General features: G+C 47.5%; 1 protein-coding gene across 4 annotated transcripts in view; it reads left to right on the top strand.

Moving 5' to 3' along the window:
• Positions 1–22,147, top strand: part of LOC144149208 (band 7 protein AGAP004871-like) — a 493,398-nt gene that overhangs the window by 447,998 nt on the left and 23,253 nt on the right. The window lies entirely within an intron of this gene.

The raw sequence follows: 22,147 nt of genomic DNA, 5'->3' as shown, positions 1-22,147 counted from the left end.
CTCTATGTACACGCCATTAGCACGCCTTTCCAAGGCGTACCCGAATCATCGATAACCGTGACGACCTTGTGAAATTGTTCGCCTAATATATAAGTTTATTTAAAGGGGTAAACAGCGCTTTCGCGCCGCGCAGTGCGAAACGCTTTTCTGAATCTTGCGTACTGTTTAAGCGCAACCCGCCTTTTCTAGCCAAATACTATACTCGGCCTCACCATTTCCAACAGTAACTGTACGTTTGTCTCGTAATCACTAATTCGGATGCACTTTGGCGAAGCAGGTCCACGCAGTGTCTCGTAGTTAGATTAAGCTTTGGGCTGAACTCTTCATGCTTCTAATGATTTACCCTCCCATTATTCTCACCAATATCTGAGCATTCAACACATCTGTCCACTACATCTGCGTATGTTGAAGCCGTCTATATGCTAGATACGAACACACAAAAACGGCAACAAAACCAAACTAACTTAATTAACCTTTAGACTTTATGAATTTTGCAGTCTTGGCCCGTTTAAGCGGACGTTGTCCATGAGTGAGACATGTGGTCGTAACCTTGCTTTTATAACTTTTTAGCGAGGAAAATCTTCCGTAATCGCGGTTCACGTTCCTCATTTATGTTCCACCATCAGTAAAGTCGTCGCAGATTTGTGGCCTGCGCCACATCGTCATGTATACATCAAAATGATTGCGCTCCGCTTTGAAACTCTGGACGTCGTGTTCAGTCAGATAAATATAGGGCCTTTAATAGATAAATATATTTTCATTCGGATTTCAAGTTTGTTATGTTTGCATAGGTCTCGAAGAGAGGAAAGCAGGGATATCCAAACCTATTATTTTCCATTCCTATGTTAATTTATAGGCTCGCTGAGAGCATATCCGCTGCCTCCGCTATCTTTCCAGCGCTCATGAGTTGCCTAGCGTAGTGCTCCCTGCCACAGCACCACATAACACCCGAGGCCATTTGAAATTGACATTAGTTGTCGCTAGTGGAAGCAACCGCGGGAGTGATTGAGGAATTGCTTTCCGCCATGGACGCGTTGAAGTGTTCTCAGCCATGTCCGCTGGGGACGATAAAGGAGACCGGACAACACGCCTTAGCGTGGGCGCCTGCTTTGACAAACGCTGGCAGATTAATTTCTTATATGGACGAAATAGCGTGGTTCCTACCGGACGCCATGTTTGGCTATCCGTCACTGTTGTTTTCCGTCCCCTCCTCTGTATTCGCTGCCGTCGTATTCTCGTTCGGGATGGTTTTGCTTATCTGAGAAGCGGTGGCCAGGGAGAAAGGGGCGGGCATTCTCGGGCGCATTGTCATTGCGCCTTCCGCAGGCAGAGCGGGCGCCAGTAAATGCTAAGTTTTCTTGGAATCTTCAAAATAGATGCTGTCACCGTGTCTATGCCCCGCATGCAATGTCCCTCTGTGTTCTGCTCCTCTTCTTTATCACAATGCAGTGTTCTAGTCGTTCCGCGCCACTGGTTTGGGCCCGTTGATTCTGTCTCTCTTTTTTTCTTTTTCTCGGAAGAAAGCGACGCCTCAGAGGGAAAAAAGTTCTACGCTCGACAGCGTGACGTTTTGCCAGACTACGCGTTACCTCCATCACTAAGGCTGGCATTTTTCGTTGGAGACATATTTTATCTTTCCCTCTCCCTCTCTTCTCGCGTCGTCTCTTGTACGCGGCACTTTTGCTTTCGCGGTATATTGGCCACGCGGAGGTTTGATAGACGTCTTGTCGGCGAACTCGAAGGTGGTTTCGGGGTTTAATCTTGCCATCTAAATTTTCTTTGGCGAGTTTCTTACGGGCGGCGCGCCGGGTCCCATTCACGTTTGTCTCGATGCGAGAGAGTGGCTTTGAAATCTCTGTGCAGTATGAGTTTTCGAAAGTGGTATAGATAACAAAGGCGCGCTGCGATGAGCATTCTCGCCGCTTTTCTCGTCTTTGCTTTGTGCCGGAAGGAAGAAGACGGAGCACGGGGAGAGGGCAGGCCGTTGTCACTGCGCTAGGCCTCGCACAGGCCCTTCGCCTCTCCAAGCGCTCGAGTTTAAGCGAACGCTTTGTCGTTTCGTGCGCCCTCTTTTCGCGCACAGGATTTGGGCCCTGGTACGTGACTTCGAAATTTCCAGAGGGTGTTTCTTGCTATCGAGTTCTACTGCTAGTGGTATGAAGTGCCAAATAATATAGCTTTTTGTGGGCGCACTTCACTGGCTGGAATTAAAGCCCTTTTATGGCGCTGTCTTCCCGCGCTTTGATGCGACTCCCTTGAATGCTACTTCTTTGGTAGGGCCGCTGAAAATATGATTTGTGCACGCCGGAGGTGAGTACGGGCTCAGTGCGAGGAGAAGACCCGACTCGAGGTGAAGATGGGACGCTCAGTGAACATGCAATCATAACAGAGCGTGAGGGTTCTCCATGGCTCGTCGACTGTGCTTCGGCTACAAGGGAAAGTCACAGCGACCTCTGGTGAGAAATAAAATGGGAAAATAACTCTGATACAAAGCCTGTGTACAGCGCATTTTTTGAACAAAATTCATTGTGCAGTTTTTGTCAGTGCGATCGAAAGGCTCAATAATACCTACCGTCGAACAATAGCAAACATCCCTCATACAGAAGAAACATTGACGCACTGACACGGCACTCGGTTAAAAAAACGGTAGTACAGGACCAGCGCCCGCCAGAGTTGTAATACTGGACCAAACGGACAGAGTTCCGGCTGCGCTAAGAGAAGAAGGCGTCTGTGAGAGCAAAAAGTTGGTGGTAAATAGTGCCAGGCTTTATGTGGTGTCACATAACGTCTGTACACGAGAAGCCACGTACCAGATCTCATATCACGCAGTATCCACGCTAGGTAGAAAACGAAGGCAATTGTTGCGGCAGACTGGGGATGTTAATATAAAGCTGAGTTTTTTGAAGCATCGGACAGGTTCCTCCCCGAGACGCAACCTGGGACGTCAAAGCTGCCAGTCACCTAGAATTCTAAGGTTCTCAGCTCGTTTGTTTTATCGGGCACAGAACTTGTGCATAAATGCAACTGTGTTAGCAGACGCGAGCATAATTCCCTCACAGCATCCAGAAGGCATTTAAGTGGGTTTGATAAGACTGATAAAGAATGGGGGCCATATAAACCTTAAACCTTCCTGAGCTCGATGACGGAGGCCATAAGCCCCCGCTTGTGTCAGGAGAACAGATTAGTACATAGGATCACATTGGTAATTAACATTTATTAACGCAATCCCTCCTTCCCGGTCGTTGTTATCGTGATCGATCCAGCTGGTCTCGTTTTTTCCGAACGACTTCTGTTTAATTGGGTTCTTCTTTATATGTATTTCATTTTTTTTTCGAACGCCAATTTAAGTTCAAATTAGCACCCGCAGCTTTATCTAGAAAGTATGCTTTCTTTGTTATCTTGCATGCAGTACGCTTGATATATATTTTGGGAATACGCCGCGGTGGCTCAGGGGTTAAGATACCTTTACAACAGGTTCCTGCAGGTGTTTTTATGGTAGTCCGAAAAGGAAAACAGCTGAATGTGCGACGTTTGGACTGGAATGGGCAGCCTTTGTGCAACTTTATTGGACATTTCAAAGATAGATCCCAGATTAGGCTCAAACTTTACGATATCATTCACTATTCGATATCCCATGGCAGAAAGATCCTCCCCCATTAACCATCTTTCGAATAAAAACTTTAAAGTATACCCATCCAGTGGTCTGCACTCTTACAAGTGTGGGGCGTACTTAGGGAGTTGAAAAGCTTTTTTATTCCTTCCCGAGTGATTTGATTCCGCCCGCAACCGGCGCCGTGTCAGATGCCCTGTTCACTCCACGAGGAAAGCAGAATAAAACTGCTCTCGAACTTTCTCCACGCTGGAAGCAATTGAACGCGGTTGCATCCTTCCCACGGGAGAGAATAAAACGGCGAAGTTACTGTCTCCCGCAGGAGGAGCCCAGTTGTGCTTCTATAGAAGCACATTTTCTCTGGAAGCGTAATTGGTAGAAGATTTTAGGAAGTTGCAGTGAACATAAAAGGCTAGCTGCGTAATGATATTTACCAATCATACCCGCCGCGGTGGCTCAGTGGCTAAGGCGTTGGGGAGCTGAGCCCAAGGACGCGGGTTCGAATCCCGCCATGGCGGCCGCTTTTCTCATGGAGGCGAAAAGCGAGAACTCCCGTGTGTTCGAGATTTCGACACGAGCCCTCCACTACAGCGCGCCTAATTGCCTGTGAAACGTCGACGCGTTAAACCTGATAACTAATAAATTATTTACCAATCTCGTCACCAGCAATAGGCAGAAAAAAAAAACTGCGGCGGAAGTTAAAGGAACTCTGCAACACTACCGATAAACGCTTTTACTCTTTCCTGCCCGTCTGGAAGCATTGCGAAAGAAACCTATAGTTATCACCAGCACTGAGCGGCACTGCGTGATTTGCTCTTCGCAGCTGATACGCCTTCCCTTTCTGCTTTGCTTTTGTGGTTTTTTTAATAGCGGCTATCCAATGCCTTCATTGCTGCAACTGAAGGAAAGCCGACCAATAATCGCTACACCACTGTAATAACGTAATTATAGCGCTGGAAGAATCCCAAGAACGAGCAAGAGAGAAAAATCTTTCGAGCAAGTCTCTAAGTTATCTGATGGGCATATAGTAGTAATTTTTTGGCTGGGGTACTTTGTTACCTCGTATTCTGGGTACTGAATGTTTTTGTTGACTACGCTCTGAAAGTATTAAGCACTTCAATAAAAGTTGAAAAAAGTGTTGCAGGGTCCCTTTAAAGGAACACTGAAGTGAATTTGTCAAGCTCCTGTTTTTGCTTGCAGTGCGTAGACTGGCTCAAAAAAAAAACACACTTAACATAGTTTATCCGGCGATAAGGCGGTATTTAATTTATAAAGCCCTAAAGAAGAAAAACTACCATGCGCGGTCTGCGGTGGTCGCACCAACTAAAGCAGTGACGTCTATACAAGGTGATACGCACCTTTTATTTCCTCCATGGTAGTACGTGATTGAACGATGTCCAAGAATCGAATTCAAACCAGTTTCGGTTTCGGTTCTATGAAACAACATGCGTGACATCCGACGTTATCGCTGGCTGGACATTCTCGATATCTGAGTAATTGGCATACCGCGCTTCTGCCATGTTGTCGGCTGTAAAATGCGTCAGATAAGCCTACGAGCACGGCTTGGAATCGTAACAACCACTAGCCGAGGCGTACGCAGTGGATGAACGCCCTCCGCTTCACCGTGGATGCTCAAATGCGATGCGCATTTCCCCCACCTTAGGAGCTTGCCTAGCTCGGGCCTGTATTGTAAGAGGCGTGTTCGCACCAGGCCACGGGTCGGCTGATTCGGGAGTGCCCGCAAGCAGTCGGTGCTAACGAGAACTCTCCAGCGCGTCAGTATCAGTCTGCACGCGTTCTGTGAACTCGCTCGTGGAGCAATGAATGTTACAGCGCAAAAATAGTTAATTCAGTATAGAAAACACTGCCCAAAAACAAATAAATCACTTTAAAAGAAGCCAGTGCTTTGGGAGTTTGAACTTGCGAATTACCAAACAATATACCTGGAGCTGCAGACATCTCGGCAATAAGCCAGCGCTGCCAGGGGCGGCAATATGGAGTAGATAATGTATAGCCAGTTTAAATTATTATTTAGTTTTAGCATTCCAAGCAGCTTAGATGGCTATTTCTTGTATAGCGCTCGTGGAATAAGCGCCCCCCAAATTCACACAATATCTCATGTCTAGTGACTGCGTTTCTTAGACGGAAAAGCGTTCGCAGATGTGTGGTCGTGCTGCTGACCGCTGTACCAGTTCCCCCAGCCCAAAAAGTGCTTCCCGCACCCTGTTTGTACGCTCTGCGATAAAAGTTTCGGCTCATTTTAATTCTTTAGTACACATATTAACTTCAATGACTCTTCTCCCGCCTTCGATCAATTGGCATTAGATTTTTCTATAGTATACTATAGAGCGTACCAGTCGGCGAAGCGTCGCATGTGCGCTTATGTGGAGCGACTTGGACTTAGAGCTTGATACAGCCTACAAAATAACAAACTAAAGGCACATTCATCCTGGCATAAACATGCCGTGGCTTAGTTTCAACTGAACGAACGAATTGCGACCACCCGCCGGCCACCGCCCGACTGAACGCTGAGCCGACTCACTCTGTCGGAGGGTCGGCGAGCCGTGCAGTAGCGCCGTTAAGCCGAGCCATCTTGTTTTGACGTCATACGAAACGTCATAGGATATGGGCAAGGAGGATGCATAGAGGAGGACAGCATTTTAGAATTGATTTTTCTAGTGAATAAAGTCGCCTAAACGCAGCGAGAGTAATAGAAACATGGCCTAGGGATACCAGAGTATAACTTGCGCTAGGAATCCCGCAGTGTCAACAGACCACTTCAGTGTCCCTTTATACCTGCTTACGTGCTTTCAAGCCGAAAGCCTATACGCTTATCAAAAAATGGCAGCGTATCTGCTCCTTTCATTGCAAATTCCGACAAAACAGGATAGTCTTTATCGACTTTTGCCGAGTAAATGCCTCCCTTCGCTTTCCCGCTCACCTCTCATGTTGTTCCTCTTGCGTCGCGCTCCTCCCAAGGTAAAGACGCCAAAGGTTTGCTTAAATCATTTTAAATTTCTCGCGTTCTACTGCTCCAAACCGGGTGTCTCGATGCCAACGCTGCCGTACGGCGAAGACGCGCGTGAATCGAGGCGCCCTACTTCAACGTTTATAGAACCGCGTTTCCCTACTCCACGTGCGTTGCAAGCAGAACGTGGAACCTATCTAGTGGAACCTTTCGTAACTGTTGCCGGTGGATTTCTTAAAATGGCACCAGAACCTATAGTGGCGCGGGTGACAGCAGGCGACGGCGGAGTGAATTTTTTTTTCTGCAGTTGATGAAGTATTTAATTTCGCAAAAGTCAAGCATGTATGATTGTTTATAAAGGAACAATGCAAATATCACATCTGTATTAATTTGTTGTCCTATATTTGCGTAATGTCTTGTTCTTCTTCAACAATGTTGACTAGTATGAACATTACACCGGACTTAGACGGGGTAGATTTAGCTGTGACTATATAAGACTATTGCGCAGGCATTGTTTTACTTTGGCCGGGTGGCTGAATCGAGTCACAGACAGACGAACGGACTGACAGACAGACATACAGACAGACCAAAATTTCTGGGTTTAAGTAGCCCAAGAAAGACTATCGTCTTTAAAAACTATTGTACTGCTACATCGGGTTTGCGTCTCTTCTTCGCGTTCGTGTCTTCGCCTTCCGACGCGATTGCACCGACAAGCCGACTGACTACATACAATTCACGCGGCAGCTTCCCCACAGTCGGAGCTCTCCTCCGCGTGCCCCGGTGCTACACGCATGCGATGACCTTGAACTCGTCACTCGGCGCACCAGGCTAATTCTTGTTGCCCCTCTGGCGGGGTGTCGAGTTGGTGCAGAGACAACACACTTGTCTTCTGCTCGGAAGACCCGGGTTAAAATCTCACGCGAACTCAAATACCTTCTGATTTGTTGATTTGTTCTTGTTGCCGACGACAACGGTCGCTTTTCCCGTTTTAAGAGGCATTTAAGGCTTTCGCCTTTAAAAAGATTACAGATTGGGCGCTATGTTTTTTATCCTTGCACCGAGAAAATAATTGAAAGACGATGAGACTCCGTCTTGCACGCACAAATAGTTTTCGTTTGGCGCTGTGCCTGCAGTCTGGACTATAGTTGTCACCTAAGCAGAGAAAGCAACAAAGAACTGACACAGGGTTGTGCAAGCTTTCGTTCGGAAGCAACGGTTCAATGCGAAGGCTTTAATGTTAGACGCTAGAATGCATACAAGCGAGCTGATTCAATTTTTTCCCCCGAATTATCACCCGCAACGACATACCCAGAGCGAAGTTTTTTTTTCGGAAACATATCCGGTATAATTTCTTGCATTTAACTCAGATGCCATAGAACGTGCACTCACAGACCCAGACAATTTCAAGCGATGTTGGAATGGGCGGAGTTCGTAGAAACATATCCTCCACTACAAAAGCTCCCTAAGACGATGAAATAAGAGGGCTGCGGCCGTCCTCTTTTCCTTCTCCTTACGTTTTTCACTCTCCTGGCAAATGCAGATTGGCCTAAGCGCTATTCTCCCAGCTTCGGCGGGCCATCACGTGCACGCCTATTGACTTCAGGCGTCCAGCCAGTGCCTTGTTTCTGTATCGACTTGTTCGCTCCGTCAAGCAGAAGTTGTTGAAGACGGGTTTTGGGCGCTTCTCTCTTTCTAGTCGCTTCCCTTTCGTTGTTCTTGTTCTCGTAATCTCCTGCAGCCAACATTTTACTGCATGCGTTCGCCGGGGCTGAGGGAGGATCGCGGGCGAAATCTTCTCGGCACCTCAGGCGTGAAATCCCTTTTTGTGGATGGACTCAAGGGAAATGCGGGCTTCTCTTATTGCTAAACTTTCCTGGCGTTAGAGCTACGCGAAATTGAGAGCAAGCAATGACGCGATTATGGACACTTTCGCTTGCCCGGCCGTGTTCTTTTTCAGTACGCGAACCTCGTATCAAAGTGTTCGCAATAAAAAATAAATATTGATTGATTGATTGTAGGGTTTAACGGGCCGACGCAACGCAGGAGATGAGGCATGCCGTAGTGGAGGGCTCCGGATTAATTTTGACCACCTGGGGATCTTTAACGTGCGCCGAAATCTCGTACACACTGGAGTTTTTGCTTGTCGCCTCCATCAGAAAAGCAGTCGCCGCGGCCGGGAATCGAACCCGCGTCCTCGTGCTAAGCAGCACAACGCCTTAGCACACTGAGCCACGGCGGGTATAAAAAATAAAGAACTGATGTTGAAGCAAGTACGTGGCATCCACTGCAACGAACGCACCGTGGATCGCACTTTCCGCTCCGATTATTCCTCGTAAAAAAGAAACAAAGATGATGCAACATTAGGCATCGTCACAAAAAAGGAACCCGTTTCTTGACCAGCCCAATAACGTATACGTGCACCAATATTTTATGACGATGCACTAGGTCTGCAAAAAAAAAAAACAGCCACGAACACAGTTCCACCATACTCTCTTCAGTGTCTCCGTACACACAAGCAAATAATTTTCCACTGCTGCGTGAAGTATGGCCCTCAGAAAAAATAAAGTGCGTGAAAATGACAAAAACATTAAGCCCTTCCTATCCGTGAAGTGAAACTGTAGCTACGGTGCGTTTTGCTTTAGCGAATTTATATATTGTCATGATTGGATCACGTCAGGTAAGTTGATTTTCATCCGGGAGGAATCTGCAGCTACTCGACGAGGTGGAATCTGAGGCGGCAGAGGCTTTCTGTTGTTTTCGCGCCCATTCGCGCTTCTGCGCGCGCTCATGCTCCTTCAGTTCCCGCTCTTTTCCTCCGAGCGAACGGCGCGCGTCCGTCCCCTAGCGAGTTAAAAGTGCAACTGCTGATAACGGCGTTAGCGCCGTCATCAGCTTATTGCTTAACTTGTGGAAGAGGAATCGGTAGTTGTGAGGGGTATAAAACTTGTGAAAGAGGCGGCGGCGGTGGCGAGGAGTATAAGACAGCGGAAAAGTGGTGCCGAGTAAATCATCGCCTCCGGAAGAGAATACCGGGATCCTAGCCATATGCAGCGTTGCTGTAAAAGGGCTGAACAATACTTCTCAGACAGGTTGTTAGCGAAACCTAAAGAGACGTACGGTTTAGCAAACTACGCGCTCCTCCAGCCTGTTTCATCCCTTAGTTTTTGTTTTGTTTTTTATCGTCGGAAATCTGACATGGAAATTAACGCTCCGGCACTAACTCATTTTTTTTTCAGGGGTAATGGGTTGTCTTACACGGAAAAGTAAATATGTTCGCAGTTACTTACTTTTTATAATTAGGTGGATGTGCTCGGAAAGGCTCGCATAAAAAATGCCTCTTAACTTTAGCGCGGTTTATAATTATTGTAGCACCAATTTCTCGGTTTTCTCGGGTAATATGTACAGGTGACCAAACGGCCACTCGTAGACACAAGGTGCGTCAAAATCTCCTCTCCGGCCATATCTGACGTTGCTGTGAAGGAAGCGCCAAGTTTTCGAAGAGAATTGGAAATTGTAAAGGAACATTCTAGAAGAGCCTATGCTGGCGCGGCCGCTCTTTAATTGGGCGAGTATGACGACTTCATGTGCGCGAGCTATTTATTGGCGTATTGTTACCACTGTTGCCCACGCATCCGTGTCTTTCGAAAACAGTTCTTTTTGGGGCATTCTGTCAGCTCCTGTATACGGTTCTTTTGTTCAGTGCAGGTTGAGTCAAGGGGTCAGCGACCCTTGGCACACTTTCCACGCTCACCTCCGACGTCACTGTGAACTCTCTACTCCGCATGTAATCTCACCGCAAATGTCCGCTTAACGTTCCCGCCAGTTGCATTTCTTCCGACACTCTGAGGCAATCCCGTGGTTCAGCTTCGCGGCTATGCACTCGAGTGGCAAATGCTTGCCGCCAACAAAGGGAATTCTGCGAATGACAGCCACGTGCATGCGATTTGACTCGATATGCTCTGTGGCACTGACCAAAGCAGATCGTCATGCTTGCATTGCGGGATAAAGGTTTGAGTCAAATCGTATGCTCGACATCGTCATTCGCCGAAATTTATTGTTGGCCGCATTGATTGGTCAATCGAGATCATTGCTGTGAAGCTGAACCACAGGATTGGCTTCGAGTGTAGTTAGGTGATAGGCAGTGGTCGTCGCTCGCACAATATGTATGAGCGCCAAATTTTCTTCTTAAGATCATGCTCAGTCGATGCACAAGCTTAATATTAAGGACAAGGAGCATGAAGGCGACACATTCATTGGCATAATTTATATCTTGAAGGGACCATAGAAAATCTGTTGCTGCTGTCAGCAGTTACTCTAGGCGGAGGTTTTGTAACGTCTGCTACAAGTGTTCGTATTTGCGCTGAACGCTGCTTCACTGAGTTTAGTTTTAATAAAGCCGGATTGTATATGCAAGAGAATGAGTGAGGCCTAGTTACACTGAGTACTATCTACGAAACTGCTTTCTTGTTAACTATTAAAGGGACCCAACAACACATTTTTAAACTTTTTTCGAAATCTTCAACGGTTACAGAACGCAGTCAACCGACGCATTCAGTACTTAGATTACAGGGTCGCAAAATACCTCAGCAAAAAAGTACTTCCCTATGCCATTAATACTTCTTTGAAACTTTCTCAAAAGGTTTTTTTCTGTTTTTCGGCCTCGACGTTGTTCGATCTCTGGAATAACAGCGGTGTAGCGGCTATTGGCCGGCCTTCCTTCAGTTGCAGGAATGAACGCATTCCATAGCCACTTTAAAAATAAATCCACAAAAGCAAAGCAGAAACGGAAGGCGTATCTGCGGCGGCGAGCAAATCACGCAGTGCCGCTCCGTGCTGGGGATAACTATAGCCAGAGTCCAAGCTTTCGCAGTGCTTCGAGACACGAAGGAAAGAGTGAAAGCGTTTGTCGGAAGTGTTGCAGAGTCCCTTTAAGAAATATGAAGGGGACATTAGTCTTTTTTTTTTTTCTAATCGTACCCGGGCCTCCACTAGCAGAGTACTTACGGTGCCTACAATGCCCGATTAACCCACGGAAAAAAGCCTATAGGTGAGCAAAGAAACACACACGGAAAGCCGATATTAGTTCGCACCCTTACACTACGGCGCTCACATAGCACAGGTTTATTTTTGGGGCTTAAGTACCCCCCCCCCCCCCCCCCCCCCCCCCCGTCAGAGAAAAAACCCAAACGCACATGAAGGCCGGGCTTTCCATCGAAATGAAGGGTGCGCCTTTACGCAAGCGCTTAGAAAGCCCGTGCGGTCATTACAATGCCTCGAAAGACGAGACCATTTTGGAGCGCTGATAAAGAGGTCGCTATCAATTTGATTTTCAAAAGTTCCAAAGGTGCCTTCGAGCACATGTTTTGCAGAGAAAGCGCACAGCATATTGCTTCGCGCTTCACGTATTATCCGAAATCCTTGTTAGCGTACTCATTCCTTCCCCTGGTTTGTTTCTTGTTTTGCTGAGCGGCCGCAGGGGACCAAAGTGGCTCCCCCCCGGATTGGGAAGAAATCGAAAAGAGGCGCCAAGAATGAAGGCGTGTCGATGGCGATTACTTTTGTTGGAACTCATTCCATCGGCACAATCCCCGTGCAAACACGAGTGTCTCCATTAATTAGGATGTGTTCAGCCAGTGCTCCGAAACGGGGGTGGGAGGAGGAGGGCCGAGCAGCGCCGTTATTACCCCCCGAGAGAAAGAGCCAAAGGGAAGGCATCAATTTTACTCGAAAAAAAAAAAAACGCTCGCAAATAAAGTTGGAGATTTCACTGCCCCGCACAGCACCCGGCGGCGTCCCTCAAGAGAACGGAACACCGTTACTTTAGGGGGCTGCGGCGCGTGTGTTAAACGCTTCCGTTCGCGTGTTGCCTCGCGCTGTATTTATAACTCCTAATATCAGCTGCGTACTCAGGGAGGAAAAAAGGCGGGAATAATCGAAACATACATGGGCGCTTGCGTGTTAATAGTCTTCGCACAAATACATTCCTTCATTTTTTTTCGTTTGTGTGTTTTCAGTATGCCGCCTGCCGATCAGCGCTAGCTTTCTTACACAACGTTGTTTTTTTTTCATTCGAAACAAAAGTAAGGCAACCGTGAGTCGGCGGTCGCGCTTTTTTCTAACCTGCCGGTACTCAAGACAGTTACGGCGGTGTCGCTCCTCCAGCACAAACCATATCGCCTAACAGTTCGCGCTGTTCTTTTATTTAAGGGCCGGAAGGGTTAGACGGAAGAGAAAATTACCGAGGATCCGTTCTCAAAACCAGTAGCTCAACTCGAAATCTCTCTTCGCTTCATGAGCGTCATTTTTCCTCAGGTAATAACAGGATCCCGTATCTGCAAACCATATCCAGTAGGGGAACGCGCCTTCTTGGGGCACGTTCGACAGTCGAAACCTACGTAAAGCCGGTGAAAAACATCCTAAATTAAATAATAACACGCAAAACCCACCTAAACCGCGAAATAGAACCCCCCCCCCAAAAAAAAAAAAAAAAAAAAACGGCCATGCACATACGCTTACCGCAGCCAGCCTTTGCCATCTACGGGACAGTTGAAACCGACCTAAGGGGGCAAAACCACCCAAATTAAAACAAAAATTAGCAGTGGCTTAGCTCGGCTATGCCAGGATAGAGCTAAGAAACGTGAGCTAAGGTTCAGCTGGTTATTCTTAGCTTTCCTTGTTGTCTAGGATTAGCTTGATTATCATGCTTACGGCTGATTCAATGACACACACACAGTATACGCATTATGTGACGCATGTATATTTATCAAGCGGCTCCGGCGCAGCGTCACCAACCGCACCAGAGCTAAGCTGGTTCCACAGGCGCACGCCGGTGTTGCTGCGACGCACGAGCCATCGGTCCCACACCCGGCCACCCCTCGCATGATCATCAAGTGGACCGGGCCGCCACGTGCGGAACGGAGGTCGGCGAAGACGCTGGGCGCGTGGGGTGTGTGAGAGACGCCGGGCAGCAAGCAACGTTCTGTGCGCCGTGTGACGGCGCTGGTCCTCGCGCATGCGCAGCACGGCTCTCAAGGACCCACGAGAAACTGCTCAACCTCGGCCAGTGTAGCTCACGCTACAAAATATTCTAAATCAACACGGACCTAAGCACGGAAAAAAATCACGTTAGTGTACGAACATATTTTAGAGAAGTAGCCGAAGCCAACATAAAGGGGATCGAACCACTGCGAAATACAAAACAACGTACGAAACAACAGCTGGAACTGGCCTCAAGGAAACAGAACCTCGCGAAATTTTGTTTATAACCCACAAATATTTCCCATAAATAGCTACCACGCGTAATTAAAAAAAATGTGTTTCAAGTAAAATAATCAATAAAAAGAAAAAAATCTTGGCTCCTGCGGTATTCGAACCCGGTTCAGGCGTTTGACAGCCAGAAACCAACCTCTACCACTAGACTATTTTTTCCTTCTTTTTCTGCAGTGGTATTTACTTCAAATATAGAGAAGCATATCTATAAGTGGAACCGTGGTTATATGCCCCCGTGTTTTACGACGGACTAGTCAGATCCCGGCGAAGTTGCCGTAGAAACAATGCATTAGAAACCTTGGTTATCCAACGCAATTTTATGCCTAGCCCGTTTTATCCGACGACCCACGCGAAGCGCGCGACCTACCGGCGGACGACTGAAAGTTCCGCGGACCTTGAGCCCGCTCAATCGGTTCTCTCCTGCATAACTTTCTTCGTCTCACCTTTCGTTTCTCTCCCCTCGAGCAGCAGCCCGCTCCCCTGCCCTTCGTCTCCCCTCCCTTTCCCCTCTCCTCGCTGGCCCCTCCTCCTGTTGTGCAGCTGTCGCCGCGACAGTGTGCAGGTGTTCCCTTCTCTCACTCAGAAGTGAATCTCCAAGAAGGTTACACTGAGAGGCTTAGGCTTCCACATGTGTTTGTCGTGATCGTGCGTGCCATGATTCCCACTGGCTGGCGGGAAGGGGGGCAGTGGGACTGCGGTACAAGGTTTGTTTTAATACAGCGTGGTTAGCACCTGCCTAGCATTATTCTTTTCGCATTTACGTTTTTTTAGCGATTTGGGTTTCAGAGCCCCCCAAAGCATTAGTTGGTAGTCTACATTGATGTTTCTTGCAAATCTATCGCGCGATACTGTATTTGTAGGCGTAATTGATATTGTTCGGATTTTGCGACGCCAGCATTTTACGACGCTTTTTTACGGTCACAAAAAAGTCGTATAATCGGGGTTCTACTGTATTTACAAATCATGGCACTCATATACGAGGCGAAATGGGTAATCTGGAATTCGGAGAACAAAACACCGGCAAAAACTTTCGCTAGTAAGGGGGCAATAATACACACCGGTGCAAAACACGGTACCAATACGGTATAAAATCATTGTGTTCATAGTAGCCTTCTAGCTTAATTATCATTTAGCTAAAGTGAAACTTGGAAGATAACATCGGCTCAGGGTTTCGTCTAACGTGCGCGTTTTTCATAAACTGTGTAGGGCCATCAGAAAACAAAGGTCACAAGACACATCCTCGCAGGGAGTTACAAGGTGCCGCACACTGTGGTGTGTCAATGCAAAGTACTTTTGGTGTGTTCGTTGAAGCACGACCAGAACAATATAGCTTTTTTTTAAGTGAATAACAGAGCGCTACCTTGTTTCTGGTGCATCACAAAGTCGACCGTTAACAGAACACACAAACACGTTCTTACTACACAGCCATGTTTTAACGGGCAAGGCTTCCGTGTGTAGCTTGAAAAATAAGGTTATTGTACACGGAGTAAGAGGCATTCTACAAACTCGCTTAACGACATCGTGGCCGGGTACACCATCGTAAAGAGATTGGCTGAGGGATGCAAGAAAAGGCACAGATATTGAATCTCTGTAAAGTAAATAACTGTAAATCTCTGTAATAGTCAGTGGAAAAGCGAGCCAATAAAAACCTGATAGAAGAACACATCTCTGGCATGAATCCGCATAAACACGGATGTGAGGAAAATGTATAAGAAACCATAAGGCCAGAAAGAACATCCGGAAGATTTACTTGACGAAATGAAGTAATAATGGGATGGGATGAGTCGCGAAAGAAACCAAACGCGCTACTAGTTGCCGCAAATAGAGCTGCGTTAGCCCGAACCCTCCAGCACCGACGAGCCTAAACAGATTATCCCGTCTCATAGGTTCCACAGAAGGCGACCATCCAAATGTCGTGAAGGCACTGTGAAAACTATATATGGTGAGCCATGCCCAGTGCAAAATTTGTACAACCTACAGTAATTTTGTAGCGAGAAACACGTTGCACGCCTTAGCTATTCCGAAAATTGAAAGATTGTGTGGCATAAAACTCTTAGCGTAACGAAGGAGTGTTTCCCCCTGCTCCCACCAGTATCATGTGCTATTCGTATAGCAGTCCATTGACGCCAAGGTACTGTGGCGGCCGACATAATCTTGAAGATCCCGAAACTATAGTCATAAGTAACGCAGGAGTCCCCGGTAACTTTTCTGACTTTAAAATTACGATGGGAAAGGTTTTACCCGTAAAAAAGAGAAAGGAACCGAAACAACTAATGCCTGAAACATCACAAAATGGCCAAAGATTTTGGTACCGCCCAGAAGTAAATATTTTGAATGAATGGGAAGTAAACACCAGTATGAGGACCACCCAGACGGGCGTGCCGCAAATGCAACAACAGAAGGAAGTTGGGGGGAAAATGGGAGCGGGGAGGGCCTTGAGTGTTTATGGGATGCGTAGGCAGTTTGTCTCATGCTAAGCGCTAGACGCGGACGTTGTTTATAACAGCGCTGCGTCTTCTGTGCTAACGCTAGGGCGAATGACGCTGCGTTGACCTCGAAAGGTGGGGACAGTAGTAGCTCTGCGAGGGGCGGCGATTTTTAAACTCGCTCGCTCCCGCGGGTCCCTCAAATCCTGTTTTATTGAGGCGCGATATTGGCCCGGGGAAACCACTGATACGATTTTATGGCGCGTGCACTCCGTGCCCTCGGGGCGCGGGTGACGTCCCACTAGTGCGCGGTCAGCTGAAACGGCGACCAGATAAGAAGGCCCTGGGATCCCCCTGAACTGGCGCCTCTACTTTCTCGTCAACCAGCGGCTGGCTCGCACCTCCGTTGGTGACGTGTTCCGATATCGGCTCCTTCGTAGCCCGCCGTCCGGCTTTTGATCCTACTATAATAACGAACTGTGAGGACTGTTCGTATGAGGAGTGTCAGAAGGCCCTGCCGGCCCCGATAGTGCTAGAGCGTGCTAATGCACTCTACTAGCTGCGGCCAGCAGTAAACCCTGGTTTCGCTTCTTTTGCTTCCAGGGTTGCATCGTTGCGCCATTGTTGTTGTTGTTGTTGTTTTTCCTGTTAATTTTTGTTCCTTCCCGCGAGTAACGGTCGATCAAGATGAATGGGGATTAATGTACTGCGAAGCGGCCCTTGATACGGTGCAAAACTGCGGCGAGCAAGGACGCTTGGCCGGCGGCGTATACAAGACACCAGCACCATGACTAGCGGGGCGAGAGAAAAAAAGAGAGGGGGGAGGAGAAAGTTGTGCCGACGCGGAAGTCTTTGGGAATGCTGCAGGGTTCGGTGACCTTGTTCTTCACGCCTGGTTGGCCGCCTGCAGCGTCGTTTCTCCGCCGTGAAGACAAAGCAAATCACGGCGACTGGGCCAATCCCTCTGGCGTCCCTGCGGCCTGCGAAAGCACAGCTTTATTCGCGCCACTGCGGTCTCCATCTGAGTGGAACGGGGCGCCCAGTTTCTGTGACTGATTGGGTCGGGCAACCTTTGTTCTTGCGAGCCAGGAGTCGCTCCTGGCTTTTTGGAAGCTCTTCCCTCCTGCGGTCCCCTCCGGTGGTTGCGCTTCGGAAGCCGCACTATTTTCGCGAGGGCGAGGGGGGGGGGGATGGAAGCGAAGACCCGATACTGCCGGCTCCAGCGCAACTTTCCTAATCGCCTCAGCCCGCAACAGTGTCCACTCCCGGGATGATGGGAGCTGGCTTTGGGACACTCGGGAACGGCCCGAACAGGAGCGGCCACGAAAAACCATGCAACTTTGTTCCTCCTACGATAATGAAACCTCCCCCACACGCTACATGTCTCTAACTGGCTTTGACAGAAATGAGCAGGAGCTTTCTTTTGCGTTTATTTTCACCTATCAGGAAAAGAACCCAACAAAGGAGGGCTAAGAAGAGAGCCTGTAGGAGCACCTGGGCGTGCTTTGCTTTATGAGTACTTTTGGTAACGTCTGCCCATAATAAGCACCAGCGGTGGGTGCGAGAAAGAAAGGAGAAAGCGGTTCAAGACCATCCGATGGAATCAGTCTTACTGCTCGTATCAGGGATGCTATACGGGATTGCAATGACTACACCAAATTGCAAAACTATTTAAAGAAACCATACACTTTTTTCACCACAGCGCAATTGAATTCTCAAAAATTGCAATCAAACGGTCAAGTAATAGCAATTACAAGGCCGCCTGCTCCATTCGGCTCTAAAAATGAATGGGGATGTGACCTTTACACCATATGGGATGTTGTGTAAGCGCTGTTGTGTACCCCTGGATCAGTACCGCCCTCGCACTGTTTCTTTATTGTCTCGTGGCAGGTCAGGTTTTTTCTCTCAAATCGTATGTGCGGCCTCGTCGTTCGCCATATTTTCTCCATTGGACACAGCTATTGGTTTTTCAGAAGCAGTGTATTGAAGCAGGTCATGGGTTAATTTTCAGAGTGTTTGGTGACGGGAATTCATTCAACGGAGCGAAATCATAAATAAAAATCCATGCAGTACGCGCACAGAAGCCGTAATCAGGTTGCCGAAGCGATTACATGCCTTTGTCCTCTCCATGGCCGGTCAATCAGCATTGGCGCTGATTCAATCGTCGTTGGAGTGGGCGGTTTGGAATGGGAAATGCGTGATTTACTTTCCGTAAATGTCCCTTTCGATTTATGTATAATTAACCGACGTAAGTGTTCTAATTATCTGGTCAATATTGTTAATTTGGTGAATTCACCTATACCCAATTTTGAGTAATGAGTGTCTGATAGAACATTTTCGTGCGATCCCTAGTCGTGGGATCATTTATGTTCGTCTTGGATTTAGGCATCACAGTAAAAAGATTGACTTACACAGACGTACATCGGTCATTGTTCCAATATCCTCGAAACTCCGGAAAGGCGCATGTCGCGATCTGGATGTGCACTGAAATAATGGATGATTGGATAAATTAAGAAATGCAATTAAGATCACTATCAACGCCGTCATCATTACGCCACCGCTGTCGTCGTCATCGTCGGAGTAGTAGTAGGTAGTAGTAGAAGTAGTAGTAGTATGTAGTGTGGTCAAAATTAATCCGGAGCCCTCCACTACGGCGCGCCTCATCGCCTGCGTTGCGTCGGCGCGTTAAACCCTACAATCAATCAATCAGTAGTATGTAGTACTCATTTTCAGCTGCTTGAGGGACGCCAAGAGACAGCCTAAGCCCTTTCCTGTGCAAGGATTCCAACCGCTCGTATTGTGTCTCTGAAGGCGATATGAGAGGCAGCTGATAAAGCATGCGGTTTAAGATCAAGGCTTCGTGCAACTTGACCATAGAGGCTGGGTGATTTCCCCACGTCACACCGGCAATGAGGCGCAGTCAACACCCCTTCGTCTTCAGGCGTCTCAACGTTTGCTTATGCAAGTGCTGCGCCTCGGAGAAACAAGTGCTGGCTTAGCATTACTGCGGCATCTACGATTAAGGGTAGAGTCTCGTGCTCATGCAACACTAAACACTCTTGGAGTGCTGTGTCCCAAATGGCCTGGGAAAAGGGCTACTTTGGACCCGCCTTGGTCCCACGAGAGTGTGGATTGTGCATTGACCATCCCTCATATGCGCTCGAAGCGTTGTACACCTCTGCTGAAGCACGATCGCTGGTGCTGGAGCATTTGGAACGGGAATACGGGGACTCTCTGCACATATACACTGATGGATTGGTTGACGCAAAAAGTGGGGTGTGCGCGGCGGCTTTTTTCATACCCAGTTTGAATATTTCGTGGGCTGCCAGGGTGACGCCTTTGGTTTCATCTACAGCGAGTGAGTGTGTTGCCATAGAAGCTGCGTTGCGCCAACTGTCATCGTTTGAAAGGCAAAAAGTCACAATATTCAGCGATTCAAAGTCAGCCCTTCACCTATTGCAGCGGCGTATACCTCGGAACATTGCTGGCGCTAGGCGGGACAAGGACGACGAATTACACACAACTGGAGCGCACACTACCAACTGATTTATTAATCACAACAAACACAACTTATAAAGGAAAAATTCAGATGACGTGAAAGGTGGAGTTGATCAATCTCGCTGAATTGAATACAATATTTGTTATGCGCATGCGCTTGCCTACGAACTGTCAAGTAGTGCCATCTCAGTTGTCGACAGTGCAATTGATGGCGAACTGATACAGTCTTTTTCTTTTCGGATGGCGTAAGCTTCCCATATCTCGCGGGTGATCGTTTCTGAAGATTCAAAGAGGATCGTGGTGCTTTCGAATTTCGCAGAGCACCCATGTCTGGCGCAGTGGGCAGCCAAGTGCCCTGGGGCTGAGACTTGCTTGCACATATTGTTGTGTTCTCTGAGTCGTTCGTTAACGCAGCGTCCAGTTTGGCCAATGTATGCCTTCTTGCATGACAAAGGTATCCTATAGACAACCCCCGAACAGCATGCGACAAACTTACTCGTGTGCTTAATGCCACATCCTGTTTGTTTAGCATCTCTGGTTTTGTTAGTCATCTTGCACAACATTTTTAGTTTTTTGGGAGCAGAAAAAACAACCGGGACATCATGCCTCGTGCCAACCTTCTTTAACCTGTGGGAAAATTTGTGGATGTACTGCAGGACGATCGGCCGCTTCTTTGGTTTTTTGCTGTCTTTCTCTTTGTTAATCTTCTTTACCACTGTTTTTAACACTTTTTCTGCAACAGAGACAAGTACTTGATTAGTGAACCCACTTTTTGTTAGACGATCAATTTGAAAAGATAGACTTTCAGTGACTCTGTGTTCGCAAGATTTTTTGATGGCTTGCGACATGCAAGAAGTGGCTATGGCTCTCTTAATCAACTTTGAGTGCGCCGAATCGTAGGGAAGCAGCGCCTTCTCTCCTCTCGTTCGATAGCACCAACACGTGTGTGACAGTCCCGTCTTCAAGTTAATGTCAAGGAATTGGATGGCGTCATTAACAGGTTTTTCCTTGCCAAACCAATTGTTTTGCTCTGAATTTCCTTCTTAATTATTTTGCTGCTTCTTCTGTCCCTTTCTCAATTTTCCATCATGCGCTTGGATGACCTCGCTGATATGTATGTTGTGCCCTTCTGGTAGCCCCTAAGCTATGTCTCTTGAAAAGCTTACTTGTTAATTTTTTTATTACAGCTAGAATGTCTTCCAGTCAAGCGATGATACATAGAGGGCTTGATTTCCCCTTTCTTTTTCCTCACCCATCCTTCAACACGCGTTCATCTGCATTTATACAAGCGCGCTTTTAGAAGAGAGAATTTCTAAGGGGTATTTTCAGTAGCTGGCTTGACAGTGCTGGTCGTTTTGTCATACTGATAAGTTTAACAGCAACATAGACAACCGATCAGATTTTAGATAGCAGGGAGCGCTTCTTTGTATAAGCCTGTCACCGAGAATGGTAAGTAAAGCTCGTAGGAAAGTTGTTGTACTTTTTATTTTGTCTTCAACTTTTCTGAAGCTGCCCCTCATGCTCGGTATCTTATAAACACTTAACCTGATACCTCCTATCGGATTTGAGTGCTTCCTCTTCTCTTCATCCTATCCCATTACCACTCGCATATACTCATAATAAGCCCGTCTAAATATGCTGGTAGCGATCGTCCCGTCAACTTGCCAGTGCTAATGAGCAAGGGCAGGGCGATAACAAAGGTTCGGGGACATATTCGTTCGTCATCTTGCGCGGTGTGTGCACGCCGGAATCAGCCGTCTGCTCAATCGTATAGGTGCTCTTGAGGATATAGCGACGCAAGACAAGAGGCAGCAAATGATGGCTTTGTAGGAGCACGCATGACGGCGGTGCTCTTGCCTCAGGCCTGTTTCCTCAGCCTCATTTAGCCGTGCTCACTCCACAGTCGTGTGACGGAAACATACGGCGGGGGGGTGTGCATTTTTTGATCATTTCCGAAGGTATTTAGGCTTGCCGTCGGAGGGCTATTTGCATGTCACACTTGTGTGTTGTTATGTGCAGGGAAAGCAGATTGCTCGAGGTTTCTTTTATTATAGTATATGTGGTTATCCTGCCGAGTTCGAAACAGTTATAGGTATTTAGTGGCTGCTTAGGTGCAACTACCCTATTGTAAGGATCGTCTTCTGTTTTGTACCTGAATGCTGCAAGGCGTTGAGGCAGTGTGTTTTAACAAAACTTGTTGAGCTAGTTGGTTCATTGTTTCACTGGAAAGAATAAAAGGGCGCTGAACAGACGTAGACGGAGGCACGAAAGTCATATGTGGCGCCTGTATATGTCTTTCGTGTCTCCTTCGTCTATGGCCGTTTAGCGCCCTTTTATTCCTTCCAGTGTGTTTTAGGTGGTGCGATGCCGACAACA

This window comes from Haemaphysalis longicornis, unplaced genomic scaffold (genome assembly GCF_048455015.1).
Source record: "Haemaphysalis longicornis isolate Haplotype H1 unplaced genomic scaffold, Haemaphysalis longicornis Haplotype H1 scaffold_1, whole genome shotgun sequence".
Classification (NCBI taxonomy): Eukaryota; Metazoa; Arthropoda; class Arachnida; order Ixodida; family Ixodidae; genus Haemaphysalis; species Haemaphysalis longicornis.
The sequence above is the reverse complement of the archived record's forward strand: the minus strand, read 5'-3'. Positions and strand labels throughout refer to the sequence as shown.